At 42.6% G+C, this 26,392-nt stretch overlaps 1 protein-coding gene across 2 annotated transcripts in view; it reads left to right on the forward strand.

The window, feature by feature from the left end:
- The first annotated feature begins 1,623 nt into the window (after positions 1–1,623).
- Positions 1,624–26,392, forward strand: part of LOC126483811 (probable cytochrome P450 6a14) — an 88,851-nt gene continuing 64,082 nt past the window's right edge. For both annotated transcript variants that reach the window (XM_050106996.1, XM_050106997.1), the window contains exon 1: positions 1,624–1,772. The gene's annotated coding sequence lies outside the window, so the exon portion shown is untranslated. The remainder of the gene's footprint in view (positions 1,773–26,392) is intronic.

A 26,392-nucleotide genomic window follows, 5' to 3' on the forward strand; every position in this document is an offset into this window, starting at 1 on the left:
AGCTAATCCGCATATCAGTAGCAGACAAATTGCACGAGAATAGGGAATCTCTAAAACATCGGTGTTGAGAATGCTGCAACAATCGATTGATCTCGTACCATATTTCTATGCACCAGGAATTGCATGGCGACGACTTTGAACGTCGTGCACAGTTCTGGCACTGGGCACAAGAGAAATCACGGGACGATGACAGATTTTTTTGTACGCGCTCTATTTAGCGACGAAGCGTCATTCACCAACAGCGGTAACGTAAACCGGCATAATATATAATATCCACTATTGGGCAACGGAAAATCGACAATGGCTGCAACAAGTGGAACATCAGCGACCTTGGCGGGTTATGTATGGTGCGGCATTATGGGAGGAAGGATAATTGGCCCCCATTTCATCGACGGCAATCTAAATGATGCAATGTATGCTGATTTCCTACGCAATATTCTACCGATGTTGCTACAAGATGTTCCACTGCATGACAGAATGGCAATGTACTTCCAACATGATGGATGTCCGGCACATAGCTCGCGTGCAGTTGAAGCGGTATTGAACAGCATATTTCATGACAGGTGGATTGTTCGTGGAAGCACCATACCATGGTCCGCACGTTCACCGGATCTGACGTCCCCGGATTTCTTTCTTTGCTATCGTGATCCACCGACATCCCCTGACAACATGCGTCAGCGCATAGTCAATACATGTGCGAACATTACGGAAGGCGAACTAGTCGCTGTTGAGAGGAATGTCGTTACACGTATTGCCAAATTCATTGACTTTGACGGACATCATTTTGAGCATTTATTGCATTAATGTGGTATTTAGAGGTAATCACGCTCTAACAGCATGCGTTTTCAGAAATGATAAGTTCACAAAGGTAAATGTATCACATTGGAACAAGCGAAATAAAATGTTGAAACGTACCTACGTTCTGTATTTTAATTTAAAAAACCTACCTAATACCAACTGTTCGTCTAAAATTGTGAGCCATATGTTTGTGACTATTAAAGCGCCATCTACCACAAAGCGAAAAAAGTGGTCCAACTAAAACATTCATATTTCTTTACGTACTACACGAATATGTAATAAAAAATGGGGGTTCCTATTTAAAAAAGCGCACTTGATATCCATTTGACCTATGGCAGCGCCATCTAGCGGGCCAACCAGAGCTCTATCTGGTTTCCCCCTCCAAGCTAGACAAGTTTCGTTCTTTGTAGTTTTTTCGTTTGACGCTTATTTCGTGAGATATTTGGCCCGGTCACGATCAATGGACCATCTTGTATCTGTAAACTCATTTAACTGGTAACTACGATGCGAAAGTTGGTCTCGTCTCTAGGTAGGATCTTTCAGCTGTTCGCAAGTGCAGCTTTCGTCTGCAAGGAGCAATGTTAAAAAAAAAAATTGTCTGACTTACGTGCACTTATCACTCAAGTGGGACTAGAGAAACTAGCGGCGAAGTACGATCCACGCGAAGAAAAGAAGAAACAGGAGTCCTGAAATATGAACTGTTACGCGAGGCAGATTAAATGCTTACCCACGGTCGAGACAGAACGCAAGGTTTTCGCAAGATACGGCTTTTCTGCACGAGGCGGCGCTTACATCGCAGACTGGTTATTCGGACTCGGCCTTTGAAAGGCGCGGCTAGACGGACGGGTTACTGCCGGCAGCGGCAGTTGCTGGAGGATTCGCCTGCTGATCGCAGAACTTACCGGGCGGCTGGCAGTGACACTTGTGCAGACGCGCTAGCGCTACCTCACTTCGTGTGCAGGCGTGAAGACACGGTAAGCACGGGGCATTTTATTGCAATACAGCTGTCATCATTGCATTAATTTATAATTTTTTTATTTATTTTACGTGGCCATTTAAAAAGCTCAAGAGTCAACTGCTGTCACGCTGTCTCTGTGTATTCCGTGTTTAAGGAAGTTTGTTTTTGTAGAAAACGTTTGCATGCGGCTCATTTTCATTACGTCGATGACGATCGAAGTGCATAGTCATTGTGTTGCTGAAAATCAGTGACGAATATTTAATTGTAAAGTCTCGTTCTACTATCTTTCACTGTCACGTGCAACTACATGTTTATAACACCGTTGTAATATTTTAAAATTCTGACTGCGTCTAAGACGAACCTTTTGAGTGGAAGGTATAGGTTAACTCAGTAAAGATATCATGACTGTTTACGCATGGAGTTCTGAATCCAATGTTTAAGAATTTTTAGAAGCTACTTCTTTCCACTCCTCTAGGAAACAGTTGAAAATATGTGTCAATGTAGCCTTCAGGGCTAGCACAATATTATTCTGATTCTTTGTGCCTTCAAGTCGTGGGTATTTGCAAATGTGTCGGAAACACAAGTTATGAAAGAAAATGGCATTCGTTCTGAGCTGAAAGATACTACAGTGAGTCTTTTTGCTGAACAATTTAAGGTACACAAAATTCGGAAATAGCATGTGATAAACACAATGATTTCCTCCTTTCTAGTATATTACCATATACCACCTACTTTTTTACCACAGACACTCAGCTCAGAGCATATAAACTGTCTTCGACAATAGAGGAAGTTCGCTGTGTTAGAAAATTTCCCAGTAAACTTGAACTACGGTCTGTGCCATAAATAAATGATAAAAACATATTCACATTACCCAATATCTATGACTGGTGCACCACATATGGAAAGGCAAGAACTTTTATTTACAATCATTCAGGACTTTAGGGGAACGATAATAACATACATGACAATAATCTCATATGAAACTTCCTGGCGGAATAAAGCTGTGTGATGGCCCGTTACACGAACCTGGGGCCACAGGAAAAGGTCCGAGGTTCGAGGCCCGGCCCCGAACACAATTTTAATCCGCTAGGAAGTTTCAAATCACCGCACACTCCGCTGCAGAGCGAAAATTTCATTCTGAAAATAATCTTATAATTGTTTAGTAGTGGCGCTAGAAACGTAACTGTTAGTGGCTTGTTCAAATCATCTTTTGACGTAAGTATGTCGTTTAAGTACTAGTAAAACAATCGAGGCACTGACCCACTACATCTATTCCTACAAGAGTGAAAAACATTGTTTGAAAGACCGATAGCGCCAACATTAATATGCAGTCGATCCACGTCTTGTTGGAACTATTATCATTCTATAAATGGCAACGGGACATGTTCCATTAATTCTGGCAACAATTCACTAAGAAAGGAGATAAGTTTTTCTGCACAGCGTACGTGGCGGAATATTAGAGCCATTCGGATATGTAGGGGGGAAGTAGCTCATGTGACAGTCATCTCACTTGAAATAAAGTATATATTTTTGCTTTTATAAATAATGAAAATTTGAAAGCGAACTTTTTGCCATGAAGTATACAAACTGCTCAACCAAAGTTTTGTTTCATTTCAGACGTATGTTGGCCAGATTCAAGGTATGCTGTGAATGAAAGTATCACCCTTATAGACGAAAACGTAACCGTGAAATAAAGCAAGAAACCAGTTTGATGGAAAGTGTACGCCTGTAAAATCTAAATCTGCTACCGGGTGACATTCAGTGTCTCGTTGCTCCATGACATGTCCTGTGATGTATTTGGATCGTGGTCCTTGGCATGATATCCACAAGGTGGTCAAGAGTTTTGTGTTCAAGTCCCTCCCACTCTTCCCCACTCTTCGATGGCGGCCCTTCTAAGGCCGTCCAGTGTTTGAGAAGGTTCCCATACCGACGCACTGAGAGTTACGTCTTGTACCAAGCATGCTCAATCGGGTTCACGTTAGCAGATATCGCCGGTCATTTCATTCGATTGAGTCCTGCTTCCTCAAGGAAGGTATTGATGTGGCGGGCACAGTTTTCTCGTGCATCTTTAATACCGAACGCATCACAGAAAGTTGACTGTTGGGCTGGAAAGTGGGATGGAGGAACCTAACACATTTTCCTGCTGAGCTCTTGGGAGTGCTTATCTGAGACCTGCATTGCTGTCAGGACGCATCAGCACTCAACTCGTCATGTAAAATAAATCCTAGGTTCATCAGGGAAGAGAATTTGACACCATTAATCCAGATTCCTTTCTGTGTGTTCCCTTCTCCATTTTTCCCGTACTCCACGTTGTCGATGAGAGGGTTTGTACTGTAGTTAGTATTTGATACATAGAGGCCAAACTAATCTTGCGGAGACGGTTGCGTACTGTCTGGATCGGCGAAACTTCCCAGTTGCCTTCATTTAGACAGCGTGAAGTTGCGTTCTCCTCGGGGTAGCTCGCAAGCTGGATAATTTGTGGGTAGCGTTTGTCTATCCTTGTGGCCCGTGGTTCTCACTCGCAATTTTATAACAATATGAATCTAGCAACTAACAGCCGAATGCAAAAACGGCAATTAACAGTAAAAGCTTCTTAAGAATTTAGTTTTCCTGCTTGGTAATAAACAAAAATGCTTACAGAGATAATACCATTATTTTCACAATCACTTCTGAAACAGAGTTTAGAAGTTACACATCATAAAAATCTGGTTGTTAAATAAACGGCGCTGTGTGACTGCATCCCTCAAAACCCAATCGCTATCAAAACAATACACAACAATATAAAATTATTATTCCCTGTATTGCAGGATTTTAAAATTATAAACATGGCTGATCATTGTCAGCAACCGTACAATAATTTCATTCGACGAAGATGTCAAGTATTGGCAACAGTTGCAAGTATTAAGTATTTATTCTTTACCGATATCGAATACACTTTACGATTTTTAACAGAAGCTACAGCTTCCTAAAGAGAATAACTTGCAAATAAGCAAAGAGTAAATCCCTACCATTTGGAACTGTTGGCTGTACGTGGCTCATTCGTCGAATCGAAAATATCTTCTTTTATCTGAAACGTTTCTGTTTCTGCCGATTGTTCTCGAATAAAAAATATTCTGGAGGAATTATAGTAGGCGAGCCAAAAGTTGGACGATTACATGAGAGGCCTAGCTGTGTGCTGCGGCAGATGATCTGTCGTTGCGGAGTGAGGGGACGTGCTAGAGGGTGGCAGCAGTCGACACGAAGTGTTCAGAATGGTACCGAATTTTAACGAACAGTACTTTGGGATCAGCATCCAGTTTATCGCGCCCTTTGTATACCTAGTCTGTTGGCGGCTCATAATACACTGATTTATACAGGTATCCATTTAATAATAAAATCGGTACGTATGCCGCCTGAAGCGCCGCCCCACAATGTCAGTTGTAGTTCTTGAGCAAAAATGTTCGACAACCACTTGCTATAGTACTCAGCTACAAGGCAGGTGTTCAATGTCTAGAATGTCACGATAGCGACTGAATGTTCGAATGGCAGTCGTCCATCATTGGGACAATGGGTTCCATTAAGGGGTGACTGTGTAGAGCACTAAAACCATCACTAACTTTCACTGTTAAAGCGTGAGTTTTTCGAGGAGATAATAAAAATTGTGATTCCCCCTCATTAGCTAAACTAAGTTGTCTCTCACAGACCTGTTATCTCCCTGCGCAGAGAAGATAATTCTGACTGTTACTATGAGCAACGTTAGGCAAACTTCCTACAAAGGAAAGCAAAAGCGAAAGCTATGCTCATACATCGCCAACTGAGTAAATGACTGCCATGGAAAGAGACAGCAAAATGCGAGCAACTTTTATTTTGTAACCGAAAGTGTGTATTATATTTACAACAAACTTTTAATACGTGGAGATTTGGCTGAAGGAAATAAAGAGTTTCCAGTCAGAAGTAATCGATCCTGTGCGTACTGTTAATATCCGAATGTTCAGAGCGGTGAATCCAAGAGAATTACATCGCACTCTTGGTGTTATACTTTGGATTGTTTTTGGGACAATTGTGCCAACAACAGGAAAGATAATTTATTATTCGTGACAATAATGGCTTTCCTCACAGTTTTTTCTAATAACCCAGTTTCTGGGATTGAAAAATATGGACACAATGTAAGGAGCCACTACCCATTCTATAACCAAACAGGGCGGACGAAGACAGAACGATATTTTTAACTGGTCACAAACACTGCAGATATACCTTTCGATGGCATTGGGTCCAAACTACAAAGGAGATGGCTGTATTGCAGCACATAGTGCAATGATCTATATCTGTATTTACTTATATCCTCTGCAAACCACTATGAATTACATGGGAAAGAGTACTTGCCATTGTATCATTTGTTAGGACTTCTTCACGTACCATTAGAGTATGGAACGCACGAAAAACGATTGTCTAAACTCCTCTGTGAGCGTTGTAATTAATGTGATCCTGTCATAGCTGCACTTGCGTGAGTGATACGCAGGAGGATGAGGAATATTCGTCACTTGAAGCCGTTTCTTGATGTTTTGTAAACAGCCTTTCGTGGGATAATTGGCGTCTATCTTCAAATGTATGCCAGGTCCAGTTAATCACTATGTCCGTGACTCTACTTATGGGCCAAAACAATCTGTGAAGATTCGTGCGTCTCTTCTTTGTAGACGTTCAGTGTTCACTGTGAGTCCTATGTGGCATGGGTCCCACAAAATTGAGCAAGGAGTGTTTTGTAAATGATATCCTCCATCGCATTTGCCCATTATCATTTCCAAGAACCGAAGTGTGGTGCCTGATTGACCTAAGACTGAACCGATGCGATAATTCCATTTCATATGCCTACAAACTGTTACATCCAGGTATTCGTATGGGTGGACTGATTTCTGTTGTGACTCATTGGTACTATAGTCATCGGTTCTAGGTTTGTTTCGTTTTATGAAGTGCACAGTTTTACATTTCAGAATACTTAAAATAAGTTTCCAGTCTCTGAAGGAATTCGGAATCTTATCGAGACTTGACTACTTGCACAATTATTTTCAGACAATCTTCAGCGTAGATAAATGCGTCGCCTGCAAAAAAAGTCTAAAGTTACTATTGTGTGCAAGCCGTTAACATGCCGCATGAAAAACAAGGGTCCCAAGGCGCTGCCCTGCTGCATGCCTAAACTTACTTCCATATCAGACAATAGTTATCCATACAAGATAACATCTACATCAACACCAGCAAGAACTCTCCAATCCAGTCACAAATTTCGCTTGAGACTCCATATGGTCTTACTTAATTAATTCTTACTTAATAAATTATGAGTCACATTCTTTTCGGAAGTCAAGAAGTACTCTGTGTTTCTGACTACCTTTCACGATTTCATTTAGAAAAGCGCGTGTTGCGTTTCGCATATGGATGACAAAGATATTGGAAGTAATTTCGTGCATCTTCTCTGCCACTCTTATTGGCAACAGGTACGACCTTTGCTTTCTTCCAACTTCTGAGCACAGTTTTTGTTTTAGACGGAGCTACGGTATATTATGGTTAAAAGAGGGATTAGTTCAGCTGCAAAATATCTTGTAGATTCTGACAGGAATTCTATCGGCCTTTTGATGTTAGTTCAATATTAGCGATTTCACCTGTATCGCAACGCAAGGGATACTAGTATCTGTATCATGCATCTCCGTATTGGTGTGAGAATTGTGTTGGGATAATACTCGTGGATTTTCCTTGTACAGAAACATTGGAAAAAACAGTTTAGCATTCCTGATTTTGCTTTACTGCTCTCTATTTCATTTCCTGTGTCATCCATGAGTGCCTGAAGCTAACTTTCACACCGTGTACATACGACCAGAACTGATTTTTTGTGAGAGACGGCCGTTGTTGAAGGCTTTACGCGTTCCTCTTTTGATAGCAAACGTATTTAACTTAGGACTTATTTGTCAATTGCCTTATTATTTATTTACTCCTGTATTGCAATAGTTGCAGCTTCCTTGAAAGTTCCATTACAGAGTCTTTATACCATTGAGGGTTCCTACCACGAATTGCTCCGCTAGTTGCGTATGTATCCAATGCTTGATGGACTATTCTTCTAGATCTCTGCCACAGTTCTTCGACACCCTTCTGACCACAGTAAACTGTTTCATGTTCCTCCTTGAGGTGTCACACTATCCTCCCTTTACCCAGTATACTGAACATGTAAATCTTTCTACTGTTTTAGCTGTCCTTTGTATTATGCTACTCGTTGTTACAACCACCTCATGGTCATTAATATCCTTTTGAACGTAGATGTGGCCATTAAAACTAACATATTTCCATCGCGAGTGGACTTAAAGAGTATCTGTTCTAGGCAGTTTTCAGAGAAGGCATTTTTATTTCGCAGGTTGTTTTGACACGACCATCACAAACAAAACAGAATACCCCCAATCGATTTTTGGGTAATTAAAGACTCCTCCAGCTATGACGGTATGATTAGGGAACATGTAAGCGCTAGGGAGCCGAGATATTATGTAACCATTTTGGTTACATTTGGGAGTTAGGGGAGGGCGGAGGGGAAGGGGGTGAGGTGCTTAGTGGTCGACGGACAGATTTATTTATAAGTTTATGCGCACGCTTGACAATGTTTTGCCCAGACAATCTCTGTAGCTTCAGTGTCTGTTTCAGTGGATTTGGGTTACTTGGCTACTAATGGTTCAAATGGCTCTGAGCAATATGGGACTTAACTTCTAAGGTCATCGGTCCCCTAGAACTTAGAACTACTTAAACCTAACTAACCTAAGGACATCACACACATCCATGCCCGAGGCAGGATTCGAACCTGCGACCGTAGTGGTCGCGCGGTTCCAGACTGTAGCGCCTAGAACCTCGCGGCCACCCGGCCGGCACTTGGCTGCTACTAAAAACACTAAACCTCCGTTTTCATTTAGCCTATCCCTTCAACGTATACTTAGAATAACCTCAAAAGATCTCGCTGCTATGGGCTTCAGGCTTTAGCCAGATTTCTGTACCTATTGTTATTTGAGTTCCGTTTAATTTGAGAGTGCTTCAAGATCTGGCGCTTTATTGCGAATGATTCGGCAGTTGATCACCGATACCTTAAGTATTGTCTGTGTGTACCTATGTAATGGGTAAGCGGCATTTCCTTAGACCATATGGTAATGTTTTGAGGCTAGCTGGTAGCATCTGGAGTGAATGGAGTGTCGCTAAAAAAAAAAAAATAAAAAAAAAAACGCGTCGACAATGTTGATTTATTTGTACAGGGCAATTATAGTTACAAGCGTACGCCCACATCCGCGTAATATTGTACGCAGGGAAGCGATAGCTGCTATCTCGCTCTCAGTTGTTACCCGTAAAGGCGGAAAAGCCGTCAAGAAAAGGCAAGGCCGTATCTCTAGGCCATGAGCAGACTCTGAACCGGCTGCCGCAAGGAAAGCAAGTTGGACAACGTCCCAGATTCATTTTCGACACTCGACGATCTGCAATACCTGAAACAAGAGTTACATAATGCTGCTACACGCTCAGTTATTCAGAATATTTATTTATCTAAAATTATCAGACGATTATATACTAAAGAACGACTTGTCATAGAATAAAAGTCATAGTTACACGGTACTGATTTCTTTCATTCCATTTGAATCGTTAGTATATGAGAGATTCTGTAAGCCATGAATTTGCGAAATAAAAAAAAATATATATAAAGCTATAGTATCAAACAACATCTTAATATTGTAATGAGCTCTTATGACAAGACTGACTGACGGCGCGGCTCCCCCCGTTGGAGTCCTCCCTCAGACGTGGATGTATGTGTAGTCCTTAGCGTAAGTTAAAGTTAGATTATGTAGTGTGTAAGCCTAGGGACCGATTACCTCTGCAGTTTGGTCGCATAGGAACTTACCAGGAATTTCCAAATTTACTGATTGACGGTTTGGTAAACGAGATAATGAACGCGTACGTCTTAATACCATTGTCGATATATTGTAAACGTACATGTTCATTATCTCGTTTACCGAACCGTCAATCAGTCTGTTCTCATTACAATGTTAAGATTATATTGTTTGATACTATAGCTTTAAAATAATGGACACGAAATTTTCCACGAATCTTTGCGTTCGCATTTCGCGACCACATCAACGACTGTACCGTCTTTCAGAGTATACACGCAATAAAATAACATCGAGATATGCATGAACATTTTTTGGTCAACACCAAGTGCCTCCGTGATTCCGTGTTAAAAAAAATAAAAAGAAACTCAATGGCGGCATTATGTCGCAGGAGATGCCCATGACGTTGTTCTATTATTTTACTGTTTATTAAGCTTTTATTACTGTTTCAGCTATCTTTAGAACTAAAACTGAAGTACCACGCACAACATACACTAAAATGAACCTACTTCCTCACCAAAAGTTTCATACAGGGGGAGGACGAAAATATGGAAACACGCGAGAAATAGATGTCTGAACAGAAATCCAGATGCAAACAAAGCTTGCAAGTTGGGCTTTTGTGTTTGACCACGAGCTGCACCTGTGCAATGCCCTCGATATACTGCAAGTGTGAGTCGTTCTCGCAACATCGTTCTGTGTAGTTGTGGGTGCATGATATCGGACCTAAGTGAATTCGAACGTGGACAAATTGTTGGACGTCGTTTAGTGGGTGTTTCAGTAACCAGGGAAGCCAAAGTGTTTGATGTTTCAAGAGCACGGTATCGAAGATTTCTACCGCATACAGAGAAAGCGGGAAAACATCATCCGCTGAGTCACAAAGCTGACGAAAGTGTGTTTCTAGTGGTCGTGACAGACCGTCATTGACGAGGATTGCGCTGAAAAATAAGAGGACGACAGTCGCAAAGGTCACTTTAGAACTGAACCTGTCAGCACCAACTCGAAGGGGCTCCTCAATCAGGAAATCAAATGCCCGGAAAAGTAAAACCTAGCGCCGAAGCACCAGCAACGGAAGAATGCCATTTTGTCGGATGAGTCTTGTTTCACACTGTTTCCAACGCCTGGTCGAGTTCACGTCCCAAGAGCGAAACGTGGCGGGGATTGGATGATGATTTTGGTAGCCATATCGTGGTATTCCATCGTTACACTGTAAGGTGGCACTACTGCCAAGGACTATGTGCCCATTTTAGGCGGTCAGGTCCGTTCCATGGAACAGTGTTTGTTCCCAATGGCGATGCTGTATTCCAAGAGGACAGAACCGTTGGTCACACAGCACGCGTCATCCCCGATTGGTTTTGTCAGCACGAGGATGAACTGCCGCATCTTTCCTCGGTACCACAGTCGCCAGATAAGAATATAATTGAACATTTATGGAATACTTTCAAGAGAAATGTGTGTGATCGCTATCCACTTACCTCACCTTGACTATACAAAAAATGATGCCTGATTCACCTTTCCTGGATAGAATTCTGGTGGCTGCTATGCATGCGTGTAAATTTTTTTCCATGTTTCAATTTCGGCAGTATTGAGGTATTTTTTATATTTTTAGCACTTATATCCTCATGTCAATCCCGTTCAGTCAACGGATCATGCACGTATTTGCATGCATGCAGAACCGGCACTCTGTTGGGATTTATTGAACTGTACAGAAAAATTGGCCTTCAGCCTGAGAGAAATATGCAGTGAGAAGAATTGAAATAATGTTTTTATTCAAAGATAATAATTACACTGAAGTCGCCGCCACTCAATGCAAACATTACAGAAGGCGGGATATGATTCTTAATAGGGTGTGTGTGGCCACCACGGCATGCTCTGCAACGTTTTCCCTTGCTGGCCACAAGGTTGGTAATGCTTTCTACTGGTAGCGCCTTCCATTCCTCCGCCAGTGTGGTATACAACTGCTGGGTGGTCGCTGGTGCACATTGACGTGCTGTAATACGTCTCTCCGACGCATCCCACCCGGGATGCATGGGATTCAAGTCGGGGCAACGGGCACGCCACGCCACCCTCGCAGTTGGATGCTTTCGCGCATTGTTGTCCATAAAAATCAAATGAGGGCCAGATGCACCCGTAAAGAGACGCACCTGAAGAAGGAGTGCATCGTCACAACAACATTGACCGCTGAGTGTACCGGGTTCAAAGGTTTGTAGGTCAGCACGCTCATGCGGCATTATATCTCTCGGTACTTTAATTTCTGGACCACCAAAACGATCATGTTCGTCGATGTTCCAAAGTGCGGTACTTGCCCCTGCTTCTCTCCATATGAGTGTACGTCCAGAACTGTCAAACATCTACACATCTACATCTACATGGTTACTCTGCAATTCACACTTAAGTGCCTGGCAGAGGGTTCGTCGAACCATTTTCATACTACTTCTCTACCATTCCACTCTCGAATGGATCGTCGGAAAAAAGAACACCTAAATCTTTCCGTTAGAGCTCTGATTTCTCTTATTTTGTTACGATGATCTTTTCTCCTACGTAGGTAGGTGTCAACAAAATATTTTCGCATTCGGAAGAGAAAGTTGGTGATCGAAATTTCGTAAACAGATCTCGCCGCAAAGAAAACAGCCTTTGTTTCAGTGACTGCCACCTCAACTCGCGTATCATATCAGTGACACTCACCCCTATTGCCCGATAACACATAACGAGCTGCCCTTCTTTACACCTTTTCAATGTCTTCCGTCAACCCTACCTGGTAAGGAAATACCGCTCAGCAATATTCCAGCAGACGACAGACAAGTGTAATGTAGGCTGTCTCTTTAGTGGGTTTGTCGCATCTTCTAAGTGTTCTGCCAACAAAGCGCAGTCTTTGTTTCGCCTTCCCCGCAATATTATCTATGTGGTCTTTCCAATTCGAGTTGCTCGTAATTGTAATTCCTACGTATTTAGTCGAATTGACAGCCCTTAGATTTGTGCGATTTAACTTATACCCAAAATTTATCAGATTTCTTTTAGTACCCATGTGGATGACCTCGCACTTTTCTTTGTTCAGTGCCAATTGCCACTTCTCGCACCATACAGAAATTCTATCTAGATCATTTTGTAATTGGAATTGATCGTCTGATGATTTTACTAGACGGTAAATTACAGCGTCATCTGCAAACAATCTAAGGGGGCTGCTCAGATTATCACCTAGATCATTTATGTAAATCAGGAACAGCAGAGGGCCTATGACTCTACCTTGCGGAACGCCAGATATTACTTCTGTTCTACTCGATGATTTACCGACTGTCACTATGAACTGTGACCTCTCCGACAGGAAATCACGGATCCAGTCACACAACTGAGACGATACTCCATATGAACGCAATTTCATTAATAGTCGCTTGTGAGGAACGGTATCAAAAGCCTTCTGGAAATCTAGGAATATGGAATCGATCTGAGATCCCTTGCCGGCCGGAGTGGCCGAGCGGTTCTAGGCGCTACAGTTTGGAACCGCGCGACAGCTACGGTCGCAGGTTCGAATCCTGCCTCGGGCATGGGTGTGTGTGATGTCCTTAGGTTAATTAGGTTTAAGTAGTTCTTAGTTCTAGGGGGCAGTCCCATAGTGCTCAGAGCCATTTTTTTGAGATCCCTTGTCGACAGCACTCATTACTTCATGGGAACAAAGAGCTAGCTGTGTTGCACAACAACGATATTTTCTGAATCCGTGTTGGTTATGTATCAATAAGTCATTTTCTTCAAGGTGATTCATAATGTTCGAGTACAGTATATGCTCCAAAACCCTACTGCAAATTGAGGTCAGTGATATGGGTCTGTAATTCAATGGGTTACTCCTATTTCCTTTCTTGAATATTGGTGTGACCTGTGCTACTTTCCAGTCTTTAGGAACAGACCTTTCGTCAAGTGAGCGGTTGTATACGATTGCTAAGAAAGAGCGCTATTGTGTCTGCATACTGTCAAAGGAACCTGATTGGTATACCATCTGGACCGGAAGACTTGCCTTACTTAAGTGATTTGAGTCGTTTCGCAACACCTAAGATATCTACTTTTATGTCACTCATGCTAACAGCTGTTCTGATTTCGAATTCTGGAATATTTACTTGTCTTATTTCGTGAAGGAATTACGGAAAACTGTGTTTAGTAACTCCGCTTTAGTAGCACCATCATCGGTAACGTTTCCATCGCTATCGCGCAGTGACGGTATTGACTGTTTTTTGCCACTGGTGTACTTTGCATACGACCACAATCTCTTTGGGTTTTCTACCATATTTTGAGACAATGTTTCATTGTGGAAACTATTAAAAGCATCTCGCACTGACGCCCGCACTAAATTTCGAGTTTCCGTGAAACTTAGACTGTCTTGGGGATTTTGCATTCTTCTGAATTTGGCGTGCTTTTTTCGTTGCTTCTGCAATAGTGTTCCGACGTGTTTTGTGTACCATGGTGGATCAGTCCTGTCTCTTATGCGGTATAAATGCGCTATGAATCTATCTATTGCTGTGGATACTGTATCTTTGGATTTGAGCCATATCTGGTCTACACTTACATAATTAGCTTGGAAGGAATGGAGACTCTGTCTTGGGAAGGCATTAAGCGAATTTTTATCTGCTGTTTTGAATATATATATTTTGCGTTTATTTCTAGTAGTTTTGGCTAATATGTTTTTGAGCCTCGCTACAATGACCTTGTGTTCACTAATCCCTGTATCAGTCATGACGCTCTCTATTAGATCAGGATTATTTGTGGCTAAGAGGTCAAGTGTGTTTTCGCAACCATTTACAATTCGTGTTGGCTCATGAACTAATTGTTCAAAGCATGTTTGTTTTATTGGTGCAGATGTTATGGTATCGATATGCGAAGATTTTCGTGCCTTACCGGAGAATGGGACAAACTCGCGAATTTACATAAACAGCTTAAGTTTATGTAGGTGACAGGGGCAATCAACTTTAACAAGCAGTGCACCTCAGAAGGTGACTAAAGATGGTACATTATAGTGCCGAAATCAACAGCAAAAAATAAAGATCTTTTAATGTAGCTAAGGGATTCATTCGTACGCGAACACTAGCCAGTAAACGATAAGTCGAGGGTAGAATGTGCAAATCAGTACTGTAGCTAAGGTGTCCCCACGTAGTCCGTTTGTCGAGACGTGTCCTTTTCCTCTATATATAACTATTAATGCCTCGTGTCCCACGCCGTTACTTGAAGCCTGCAGCACACTAAGCGGCGAGTGCAGCTTATTTGCAATGCGTGCAGACTGCCTGAGGCTCACTGGACGGCCTTGGAACGACGGCCTGTCTTCCCGGTTGCCAGGCCTTGAAACACACCTCAACAGTATTCATCGAAAGAATTTTGCTTTCTAGACATTTAGTAGGATTTATCAAGCGAGCAAAGTCTATAAGAAGACATACGTAAGAAGCCCAACGCGACTGCTCGCGATTATGGATGCACTCCATATAATGCACATAGACATAAACCTGAGCACTTAGACATAAACCTGAGCAACATTAAGTTTAGCTAGTACGAGTTTGAGTCAAATGAAAACCTTAAATTTGTAATAACAAATCGAAATTTCGCGCCGTTATCCTGTAAGTTGGTAAGCGTGCTACAAACAGCGTGCAGAATGGCTTGTAGGTGGCAGCATAGTGCAGATGCACACATACCGTCGCAGTATCAGTATAAAGATTGCTGCCCCACTTGCAACTTGCACCAGGGAAGAACAGCGTTCTGTTATTCGGTTTTTGCGCAGTGAAGGTGGGAAACCTATTTAAATTCTTCGACGAATGAAGGTTCAGTACGGTGACGAATGTTTGTCACAGCAGCAAGTCTACGAATGGAGTAGGAAGTTCGCAAATGGTGTGACTTCAGTGGAAGAAGTTCCTCGTCCAGATCAGGCACAACGAGTTGTGACTCCACAGAACATTGCAGCAGTTGGAGTCATAGTGAAGGAACACCGCCGAGTGACACTGAATGACATTGCAGCATGTTTACAGATTAGTCATGGGTCAGCACACCACATTGTGCATGATGTGCTCCAGTTTCAAAAAGTGTCTGCAAGATGGGTGCCAAGCAGCTGACTCCTGAAATGAGAGAAAGACGTGTTGATGCTTGTGAAGAACTTCTTCGGAGCTTTGAACGAGAAGGTGATGGCTTCCTTGCAAGAATCGTTACTGGGGACGAAACCTGGGTTCACTTCCACCAACCGAAACGAAGAGAGCGAGAAGGAATGGCGCCATTCCTCATCACCAAAACCAAAGAATTTTCGAACAGAACCATCAGCAGGGAAGATTATGCTGGCTCTCTTCTGGGACGAAAAAGGCGTCATTTTGGAGCATTACATGCCTAGAGAGACCACTGTCACCAGTGAATCGTACACAGATCCCCTAAAAAATTATCTGCGGCCTGCAATCAAATCGAAGAGACGTGGATTACTGTCAGCAGGTGTCGTTTCGCAACATGACAATGCAAGGATCCACACTGCCCGTACAACAATTGTAACAATCACAGACCTGCATTTTGAGTGTCCTCCTCATCCACCATACTCACCAGACCTTGCCCCAAGTGATTTCCAAATGTTTGGACCACTCAAAGACGCAATGGGAGGAAAGAAGTTCAGTTCTGACGAAGAGGTACGCCACGTGCTGCATGAGTGCTTACGCGGGCTACCAAAAGAATTTTTTTCTAAAGGAATTTAAGCGCTTTGTAAGCGCTGGAGGACTTGCATTGAGCGTGGGGGAGATTATGTTGAAAAGTGATACAGCTTTGTACCACTTCTGCACAATAAATAATATTTAAAAAATATTTAAGGTTTTCATTTGACTCACCCTCGCACATCGGAGTTCGTCACCATCTCCCGGGTGTAGATCCTCTCACCTAACTGATTCTCCTTTGCACGATCACGGAACGTTTACTACGATCATCCACAAAGATATAACAATGTGTTGATACCAAAATAACTCATCGAACCTTTCGTCGTGATCGAGGCAGAACGAGTTCCTCAAAATTCTGGTCCGAAAAAGGTGGAGTGAGATGACTCGCATTCAGGAGGGTGGTGGTTCAAGCGCCCGTCCGGCCATCCGTATTTGGATTTTCCGTGATTTCCCTAAATCGCTTCGAAAGACCATGGTCAGTTTCCATCCCCACTCGTTAGCAATCGGAGTTTGTGCTCTGTCGCTAATAACATCTTCGTTGACTGGACATGAAACCCCGATCTCCATTCTCCCTTCCAAATCTTGGCTCTAGTCATGGTAATGACGCTATCGACAATACGTGTTGCACCTGTTCTTAACACAAATATCCGCTCTTATGACTGGCACTGGATAAGCAGAGACTTGTCCAGTGTGAGCTCTGAATGTCGTGTAACATTTTACGTTGTCACGAAAATTCCTTTGGCAGCAGGCAGTAACAGTGTAGAGGACGCAAACCTGGAATGGTACCCGTTGTGGGCACTGAGCGAATACAGCAACTGGTGTCGCTCTGGCAATCGGCCAGGGAACGATTTGGCTGTGCTGCCACGTCGACGGAGCAACTTAGGTCATCGACCTGTGAAACTCGGAGAGTGACGCTGCAGCGACCGAAATTCAGTCTCTGATGGGCCAGGATGTGATGATGACTGAGAGTAATAACTGGTGTAATGCATCCTTTGTTTGGCAGTAAAGAGCAAGTACAAATGATGGACATAATTAAATTTGCTCAGTGGTAGACATTACATAAGTAAAGATCTGCCGTTGAAAGGACACATGACGAAAACAATAGCGAAACTGACTGAGCTTAAATCCCATCATTTAATCGCTAAATGACCTATATGGAGTTAAATTCACTACAGAAGGATGTCGTATCAGGCGTTGAGCAGGACGTACCATTGTTCGAAAAACGTGTTGACTACAAATTAATTACCACTTCAAATAGTGGTATTAACAGTAATTCAGACTTTGTGATAAAAGATGGATGCTGTAATTGAAATGAAATGCTTAACAGCAAGACACGATTCGCAACTGATCTGTCGGTTTTGGAACAATATACGTTGCCCTCCCTGAGATACCTTTTGCCAGAACAGAAAAACACAACATAAAAAACATACGCGGTAAATCTACAGGATATCACAATAATTCTAGACACATTTGTAATCAATTAGTTAATTATTCAGTGCAAATGCTACTACTAGACAGCCACACACATACCTGCGTTAGTCTCCGGGCAGCCACACACATAACTGCGTCAATCTCCTCCTATATTAGAAGCGAGAGTGAATAAAACGTGAAGGAGATTCTTCCCCAAAACTTTCTACTTTTTGCCGGCCGCGGTAGCCGAGCGGTTGTAGGCGCTCAGTCCGGAACCGCACGGCTGCTACGGTCGCAGGTTCGAATCCTGACTCGGGCTTGGATGTGTGTGATGTCCTTAGGTTAGTTAGGTTTAAGTAGTTCTAAGTTCTAGGGGACTGATGACCTCAGATGTTAAGTGCCATAGTGCTCAGAGCCGTTTGAACCATTTGACAAACTGTGAAAGGGAAACAACTGTAATGAAAAACATAATAAACCACAGCGTATGATAAAAAGAACGAAAATAAAAATCCACTGATGATGGTGTAAATTTAGCGACACAAGTCTGGGTCAAAGGGGAAAAAGCTGTGTTTTGCTCAAGGCGGAACCCACCCAAAAATAAATTTGTTTGTAGCCAAACACAAGAGATTCAACCCCAAGGGAGTAGAATGATTGGCCATCATAAATCCTTCAGGCTCCTCTTAAACTGATTTTTATATGTACTGTAGTTAAAAGTTTTTGTCTTCTAAGTTCAAAATTTGTTTAAAAAGAAATTTCCATCGTCGTCAATTAATTTTATGCACATCAGCAGAGGTTGAAATTCGCACTTTTTCTGAACCTTATGTTGTTTTGCGCACACGAAAGTTAATCTTGTTTTATGTGGGAAGGTTTCCACGGCTAGTGTTAACAGCCAACACAAAAACGTATACATCATCCTTGAAATATAGAATAACGGAGTGATTCTTTTCCTGGATGTAGAAGTATACCTAGCAGCAAAGCAGACAATAAAGTTTAAACAAAACCGTTGCACACGAACAGATATGTGTATGCAGAGATGCACCACCATTCACCGCAAAAGAGTGGCGTGTTCCGTAATCATGACAGTAGGAACTCGCCGTATAAGCCGTTGACATCTTCCAGCATGAGTTAAACGAACTCGGGACAACATTCTTCGCGAATGGATATACTAATAAAACATACAACAAGATATGAGGTACAGCGAAGATAAAGGAGATAAAGGAACAGAACAACAGCTTCCTGTAGCTTGCTTACATTGCGTAAGAAGTGTCAGCGACCGCGTAGGGAAGCTGCTGCGCCGCGGAGGAATTAAGCTAGTATTCCAGAACGATAGCAAGATCCGTGATCTCTGCACGTCCACGAAGGAATTCGTACATACTGACCACGCTGCAGGTGTTTAAGAACTCCGATGTGACTGCAGAAAAGCAAACAAAACCGGGAGTTCGAAAAAAGGAAGATTAGGGTTTAACGTCCCATCGACATCGAAGTTATTACAGACGGATCTCAAGCTCGGATTATTTCATGGTAGAGAAAGGAAATCGTCCGTGGCATCTCAAAGGAATCCTCTTGGAATATGCCCGTAGCGATTTAGGGAAATCAAGGAAAACCTAAAACTGAGTGCCCGAATGAGATTTCAGGTTGCTAACCACTGCAACATCTCAGGCAATCGGGAGTTCGATCAGCATTGGCGTGTCGCAGTGTGAACATTACGCTCGACTGGGTTAACACAGAAATTAGCGGTGGCCGAACACCAGCTGGGCTGTGAATCTGCGAACTCGCCCGGAGTCCTTGATGCATCAGCGGCTGTTTATAATATCAAACGCCCTAACAACATGAACAGAAAGTTGCCGACGGCCTGGCTGCCACAGATTCCAGCCTAACGAGCCCGTCGGCAGCTCCTGTAGATTCATAAAAACACCGACATTAAAAACCGGTCACAAGAGAACTGCCTGGGTACAACCTGCTGTATCTCTGTAACCTGCTTGAGTAGCACAGGCTACAGCTTATCGTACAGCCACCTCTCCACAGGCATCTTGACTTTGAATTGTCCAGTGCTGTTCAGGGAAGTGATGGTTGCTACGTGACTACCGAAATAGAACGTTTTATCCTTAAGCTTCGTCAGATTAGTAAAATGTGTATGGGCGAAACTTTGTCAATTGAAGACACTTGTAGGAGAAACTGAAAATTTTATGTTATGCATTGGACTGAGACAAGGGGGCGCCATTCCATCTACTTTATTTAATCTCCTCTTAGAGAAGATCGATAGAGAATTTACTAAAACTAATCCACAAAGCATCCAAATGCAGGAGGTAAACATTACTAGTATTGCCTACGCAAATAATGTACCATTAATAAGCAGTCCCAAAACAGAATACTACAAGGTTATTAAACAATCGCTGACAAAACAGGGCTCCGTATTAATGAAGAAAAGATAGAATACCTGGTCATAAATAAGAAAATCAGAAGTGATGTACCTTTGGCTGTTGATAGATTCACTTTTAAGACTGTTGACCGTTGGAAGTACGTACGGAGTCTTGTTGTTAACAACAATACAACGGGTATAAAAACAGACACCAGTCTAGCAACACGAACAAAACTCGTAGTTTCATCAAAATTCTAAAGAAAAGATCACTTAGAACTAACTTCAATATCCGGTTGTATCAATCGACTGTTATACTGGTGACATTACACGGATGTGAAGCATTAATATTTAAAAAGAAAGATGAAGAAATACTGTCAATATTCGAAAGAACATTTTTTTAAATGTGTATATACTGAAATTAACATGGATTAGAGGATAATAAAAATGAAGAATTAAGAGAGCTGAACGAACACCGTAACATCGTCGAAGCGCTAAAGAAGAGAAGGTTGAAGGGCTGGGCGCATAGCAAGATTAACTGAGAACTGACTACATAGAATAGCATCCTTCAGGGCGATAAATGGAACGAGAAGAAGAGCCAGAACTACAGGGAGGACACAGCTACTATCAGCAGCAACACCAAATGACCAACAGTGGGCTCGAATTGAAGAAATGGAAGAAGCTCGTAGAACAAACATTGGTTGATTAATCCCTTGCCACATACAAATAAAAAAATGAAAATAGGAACGATAAATCCCGGAAAGCAGCAGCTTAATCGATCTGAAGAGGACAGTTTCAAAGACTGTTGAAAAGCCAGTTTTAATAGCGGTTTTAGTTCAAAATGATGCAGCCTAATGCCCGAACTGCTTTTATTCAAGTTATGCTTATTTTTCTCATTTATCGAGATTCTACTTCGTGGGGACTAATCATAATTTTCTTATTTTTTGACACAAGTATTGTAACTTTTTATGTGCCATTTTTCAAATATCAACAGACAATGTCCATGTATCTGAATTTATTTTGCCAAATAAAAATTCTGATTGCAATTTGTTTAAGCAGTGATTCGGAAATGCAGTTCCATAAACGTAAAAAAATCTTAAAGGTGTGAAATTATGTGCAAAATTGGTTGGAAGTCTCTAAGTACTCTCGTAACATAAGGTTCTGACCATCCTAAATTTTAAATGCTATAGAAAATTACGAGAAATATCAAAAATCAAAACTTTGTTGCCCCTGGTAACAGTTTGCTTGGCAACCTACAACTCGTACTGGGGGCCGGGATGGTGGCTTCGTAGATACAGGGTGATTTCTTCCATCGTGTACAAACTCTAGGGACTGGTCGATGAGGGGATACGGAACAAAAGAGGTCTAATGAACGTATGTCCAGAAACGCATGATTTCCATGCTAGAGACAATTTCTTCAATCATATTATGCTACAGAGACTGCCGTCTAATACGTGCTGTACCATGCAGTCAGAGTTACACCATGCATGACTTCCTCCTAGAGGGTGGTACTGTATCTCATACGTCATGCCCTAGCGCCCTCTCCTGCCATAGTAATTAGTGATGTGCCCGATTAACTTCTCTTGCTGACACACCTTGTAGTGGATGTGATACAGCATTGTACACAATGGTTCCGCATTTGAATCGAGAGCTTGCCGACAGGGTGTTTACTTACGGAAAGCCAAATGACAAAGGGCGGCGGGCAGCAAGAATGTATCAGGAGACGTATCCCCACCGACAATAACCCACAGCATTCGATGTTAGCAAACAGCGTTTCGTCGTTTGTCTGACACAGGGACGTTTCAGGAAACAGGAAATGTTCGGACACCAGACTTGGAGGAAAATGTGATTAACATTGAGGAAGGCGATAGCCGTGTCAGTACCAGGCACTTGGCCCGCCAGTACAGTGTAAGCCGAAGACCGTGTGGAACATTCCCCATGACAGTTGTTACTTCCCTTATCACTTACACCGTGTGCAGGGCTTACTAGCGACAAGCTTTCCACATCGGGAGCATTTTTGTCACTGAAACTTCCTGGCAGATTAAAACTGTGTGCCGGACCGAGACTCGAACTCGGGACCTTTGCGTTTCGCGGGCATGTGCCCTACCATCTGAGCTACCCAAGTACGACTCACGAGACGTCCTCACAGCTTCAATTCTGCTAGTACCTCGTCTATTTTCCCTTCCTGAGAGACTTTTACCATTTTTCGCACAATACAGATATCGTGTCTAAGTCATTTTGTAAGTGGCTTTGATTTTCTGATGACTTTACTAGACAGTAAATGACGGAATCATCTGCGAACAATCTAAAATGTCTGCTAAGATTGTCTACTAAATAGTTTACGCAGATTAGGAGCAGCAGAGGGCCTTGAACACATTCTTGGGGAAAGCCTGATTTCATTTCTGTTTTACTCGATGACTTTCCGTCTATTACTATGTACTGTGATTTTCCTGGTAGGAAATCAGGAATCCAGTCGCAGAACTGAGACGATACCCCGTAGGCCTGGAATTTGATTACACTTCTCTTGTGAGGAATGGTGCCAAAAGCCTTCTGGAAGTACGGATATGTGGAATCAGTTTGAGATCCCCGTCCATAGCACTCATTTCTTCGTGTGGAAAAAGTGCTGGTTGTGTTTCATAAGAACGATATTTTCTGAATCCGTGCTGACCATGTTCGAGGTGGCCCATAAGGCTCGAACACAGTATACGTTCCAAAATCCTACTGTAAATCGATGTTAGTGATATGAGCCTGTAATTCAACAGGTTACACCTATTTCTTTTCCTGAGTACTGATGCGACTTTTGCAATTTTCCGGGACTGATCTTTCGTCGAGCGAGCGGTTGTATGTGATTGCTAAGTATGGAGGGATTGTATCAGAATATTCTGAAAGGAACCTTATTAGTATGCTACCTGGACCGGAAGACATGTTTTTACTGCTTTGAGCTGCTTACCTACACCGAGAATATCTACTTATGTTGGCAGCTTTTCTTGAAAAAATGGTTCAAATGGCTCTGAGCACTATGGGACTTAACTTCTGAGGTTATCAGTCCCCTAGAACTTAGAACTACTTAAACCTAACTAACCTAAGGACACCACAAACATCCATGCCCGAGACAGGATTCAAACGTGCGACCGTAGCGGTCGTGCGGTTTCAGACTGTAGCGCCTAGAAGCGCTCGGCCACTCAGGCCGGTGCTTTTCTTGATTCGAATTCTGGAATATTAACTTCGTCTTCTTTCGTGAAGGAATTTCGGACAATTGTGTTTATCTCCTTTTAGTCCTAATGATATGGGTCTCACACACTTAAGCAATATTCTACCATGGGTCGCACAATTGTTTTGAAAGCAGTCTCTTTTGTAGACTGACTGCGTTATCCCAGTATCCAGTAATGAGCCGAAGTCTACCAGTTTCTTTACCTAAAATTGAGCCTGTGTGATAAGTCCTCTACACATTCCCACAAACGTATAGACAGAGGTTTTTGCACGAGTTGATGAATTCCAATTATAGATATCGTAATCACAGGATGCCCGCCCGGTTAGCCGTGCGGTCGAACGCGTCGTTTTCTGGGCGGGAAGGCGTGCCTGTCCCCGGCATGAATCTGCCCGGCAGATTAATGTTGAGATCCGGTGTGTCGGCCAGTCTGCGGATGGTTTTTAAGGCGGTTTTCCATCTGCCTCGGCGAATGCGGGCTGGTTCCCCTTATTCTGCCTCAGTTACACTATGTCGGCGATTGCTGCGCAAGCACTTTCTCCACGTACGCAAACACCACCATTACTCTACCACGCTAACATTGGGGTTGCTCTCGTCTGGTGTGAGACGTTCCCGGGGGGTCCATTGGGGGCCGAACCGCACAATAACCCTGGGTTAGGTGTGGTGCGGCGGTGGGGTGAGTGGACAGTTGCCTGTTGTGGGGTTGTGAACCACTGAGGGCTACGGCGGGGACGAAGCCTCTCCGTCGTTTCTAGGTCCCCGGTTCCATACCAAACAATACAATACAATCATAGGATACTACTTTCCTGCGTTTTGTGAAGGCACAATTTTAAATTTCTACACACTTAAAGCTAGCAGCGAATCTTCGCACAACTTCGAAATTTTGATAAAGATCTTACTGGACATTTGCGCAGTCTTTTTCCAGACATCACTACAGCATAGATAACTACACCTGTAAAAAGGCTGCGGGTATTACTATTATTGTGTGACAGGTCATTAACATACAACATCAACAAGAAATGTCCCAAGACATTCATCTCGAGTACACTTACAGGTCCACCATGACTCTCCAACCAAGTTAACATGCTGCATCCTCCCTACCTCGAAATTCTCAGTCCAGTCTCAAATTTTGTTTAATACATTGTATTATTGTACTTTTCTTGATAAGGGCGCGTGTCGTACCGATACAAATGCTTTCCGAAAATTAAGAATCAAGAAATGATGCATCCAGCTGACGGTCGTAATCCATATTTTTCGCTATGTCCTGAGAGAAAAGCGCGTGTTGAGTTTCACACATGTATGTCAAAGATATTGGAAATTCATTTTGAGTATTTTGTGAAAGGGGAGAGTCAATTTCGCTCGATCGTTTTTTTAGAAATGCGTAGTAGTTTTGATGGAGCAAGTCATTCTGCTCCAGATACTGTGTGGGACCCAGAATGTGTTCTTCGGTTGTACAACAGATTGGACAGTGGTTTTTTGGATCATTTTTTTCTGATAGACCGATGTGAGCTGCAGGGCAGGGCTTCCCTCCGGGTGTGGAGTATGGTTTACTGTTAACGATTTCAGCTGTTTCTCAACGCCGGTGACACCAATATCTTTTCAGTGATGCGACAATTAACATGGAACAGTTCTTCTGTATCTTCCTTTATAAAAGAAAATTTGAAAACAGAGTTCAGCATTACTGATTTTGCTTTGCGTCTTTCAGCTTCGGTTTCTGTGTGATCCATAAGTTTCTGGACACTAACTTTGGTGCCTCTGAGAGCCATCAAATACGAGGTGTGTTTTTTAAGCAAGTACCGTTTTGAAATTAAAAAAAGACGTGCTAAGATACCTCAATAATTTTATTTTTACATGAAAGCCTGTACCTTAATCTACTTTTCTACATAATTTCCGTCAATATTGAGGCGCTTCTCATAACGTTGTACCAGTTTTTGAATACCCTCCTGATATAAGTCTGCCGCCTGACTTATTAACCACTGCATCACCACTGTTTTGACTTCGTCATCGTCTTGAAGACGCTGACCGCCCAGGTGTTTCTTCAAGTGCAGGAACAGAAGGTAGTTACTGGGCGCAAGATCGGGGCTGTACGGAGGATGATCTAGAATTTCCCTTCGAAGAGGTGTGATGAGATCTTTGGTCTGGCTCGCCACATGCGGACGGGCATTGTCTTGCAGAAAAACGATGTCTTTGCTCAACTTCCATGGACTGTTGCTTTGATTCTGGTGTGTCGTAAGCCACCCATGTTTCACCTCCCGTAACAATTTGGCTTAAGAAATCATCATCGTCGTTGTGGTACCGCTCAAGGAAAGTCAATGCACTATCTAAACGTTTGGTTTTGTGCACATCCGTCAACGTTATCGGTACCCAACGTGCGCACAGTTTTCGGTAATTCAAGTGCTCGGTCACAATGCCATACAAAACACTACGAGAAACATTAGGAAAGTCATCCGGCAAGGAGGACATTGTAAAGCGTCTGTTTTCTCTCACCTTATTGTCCACTTCCTGCACCAAACTTTCATTAACGACCGAAGGACGCCCACTCCGTTGTTCATCATGTACATTTGTGCGGCCATCTTTAAATGCTCTCACCCACTTTCTTACCATTCCATCAGTCATAATGCACAGATCTCACGATGAATATCGATCGCTTTTAGGCCTTTAGCACTAAGAAACCTTATAACAGCCCGTACTTCACAGTCGGCGGGACTCACGATTATAGGAGGCATCTTAAACACTTAGTACACAACATAAACAAGGAAGAATCAGACTGTAATGGAGTCAGTGCGTAGAATAAGGTACAGGCTTTCATGTAAAAATAAAATTATTGAGATATCTTACCACGTCTTTTCTTAATTTCAAAACGGTACTTACTTAAAAAACACGTCTCGTATATCGTGTATTTTTGGGTTGTGTAGAAGATCTTTCGATAAGATTCTGCGACGGCAGTCGTTGAAGGCGTCCATTGCCCTCTTGACCTCTCTATTTATAGGCCTATTCTTCCTATCATATCTATTATGCAGTAGTCACTGTTACTTTGGAGTTCATTCACTGTTACTGGATACTGCAGATGTTCCTCTCATCGTGAACTGTTCTACTAGGTGCATACATATCCAGTGCATGCCCAACTACTCTCTTAAACGT

Source organism: Schistocerca serialis, chromosome 6 (assembly GCF_023864345.2).
Source record: "Schistocerca serialis cubense isolate TAMUIC-IGC-003099 chromosome 6, iqSchSeri2.2, whole genome shotgun sequence".
Classification (NCBI taxonomy): Eukaryota; Metazoa; Arthropoda; class Insecta; order Orthoptera; family Acrididae; genus Schistocerca; species Schistocerca serialis.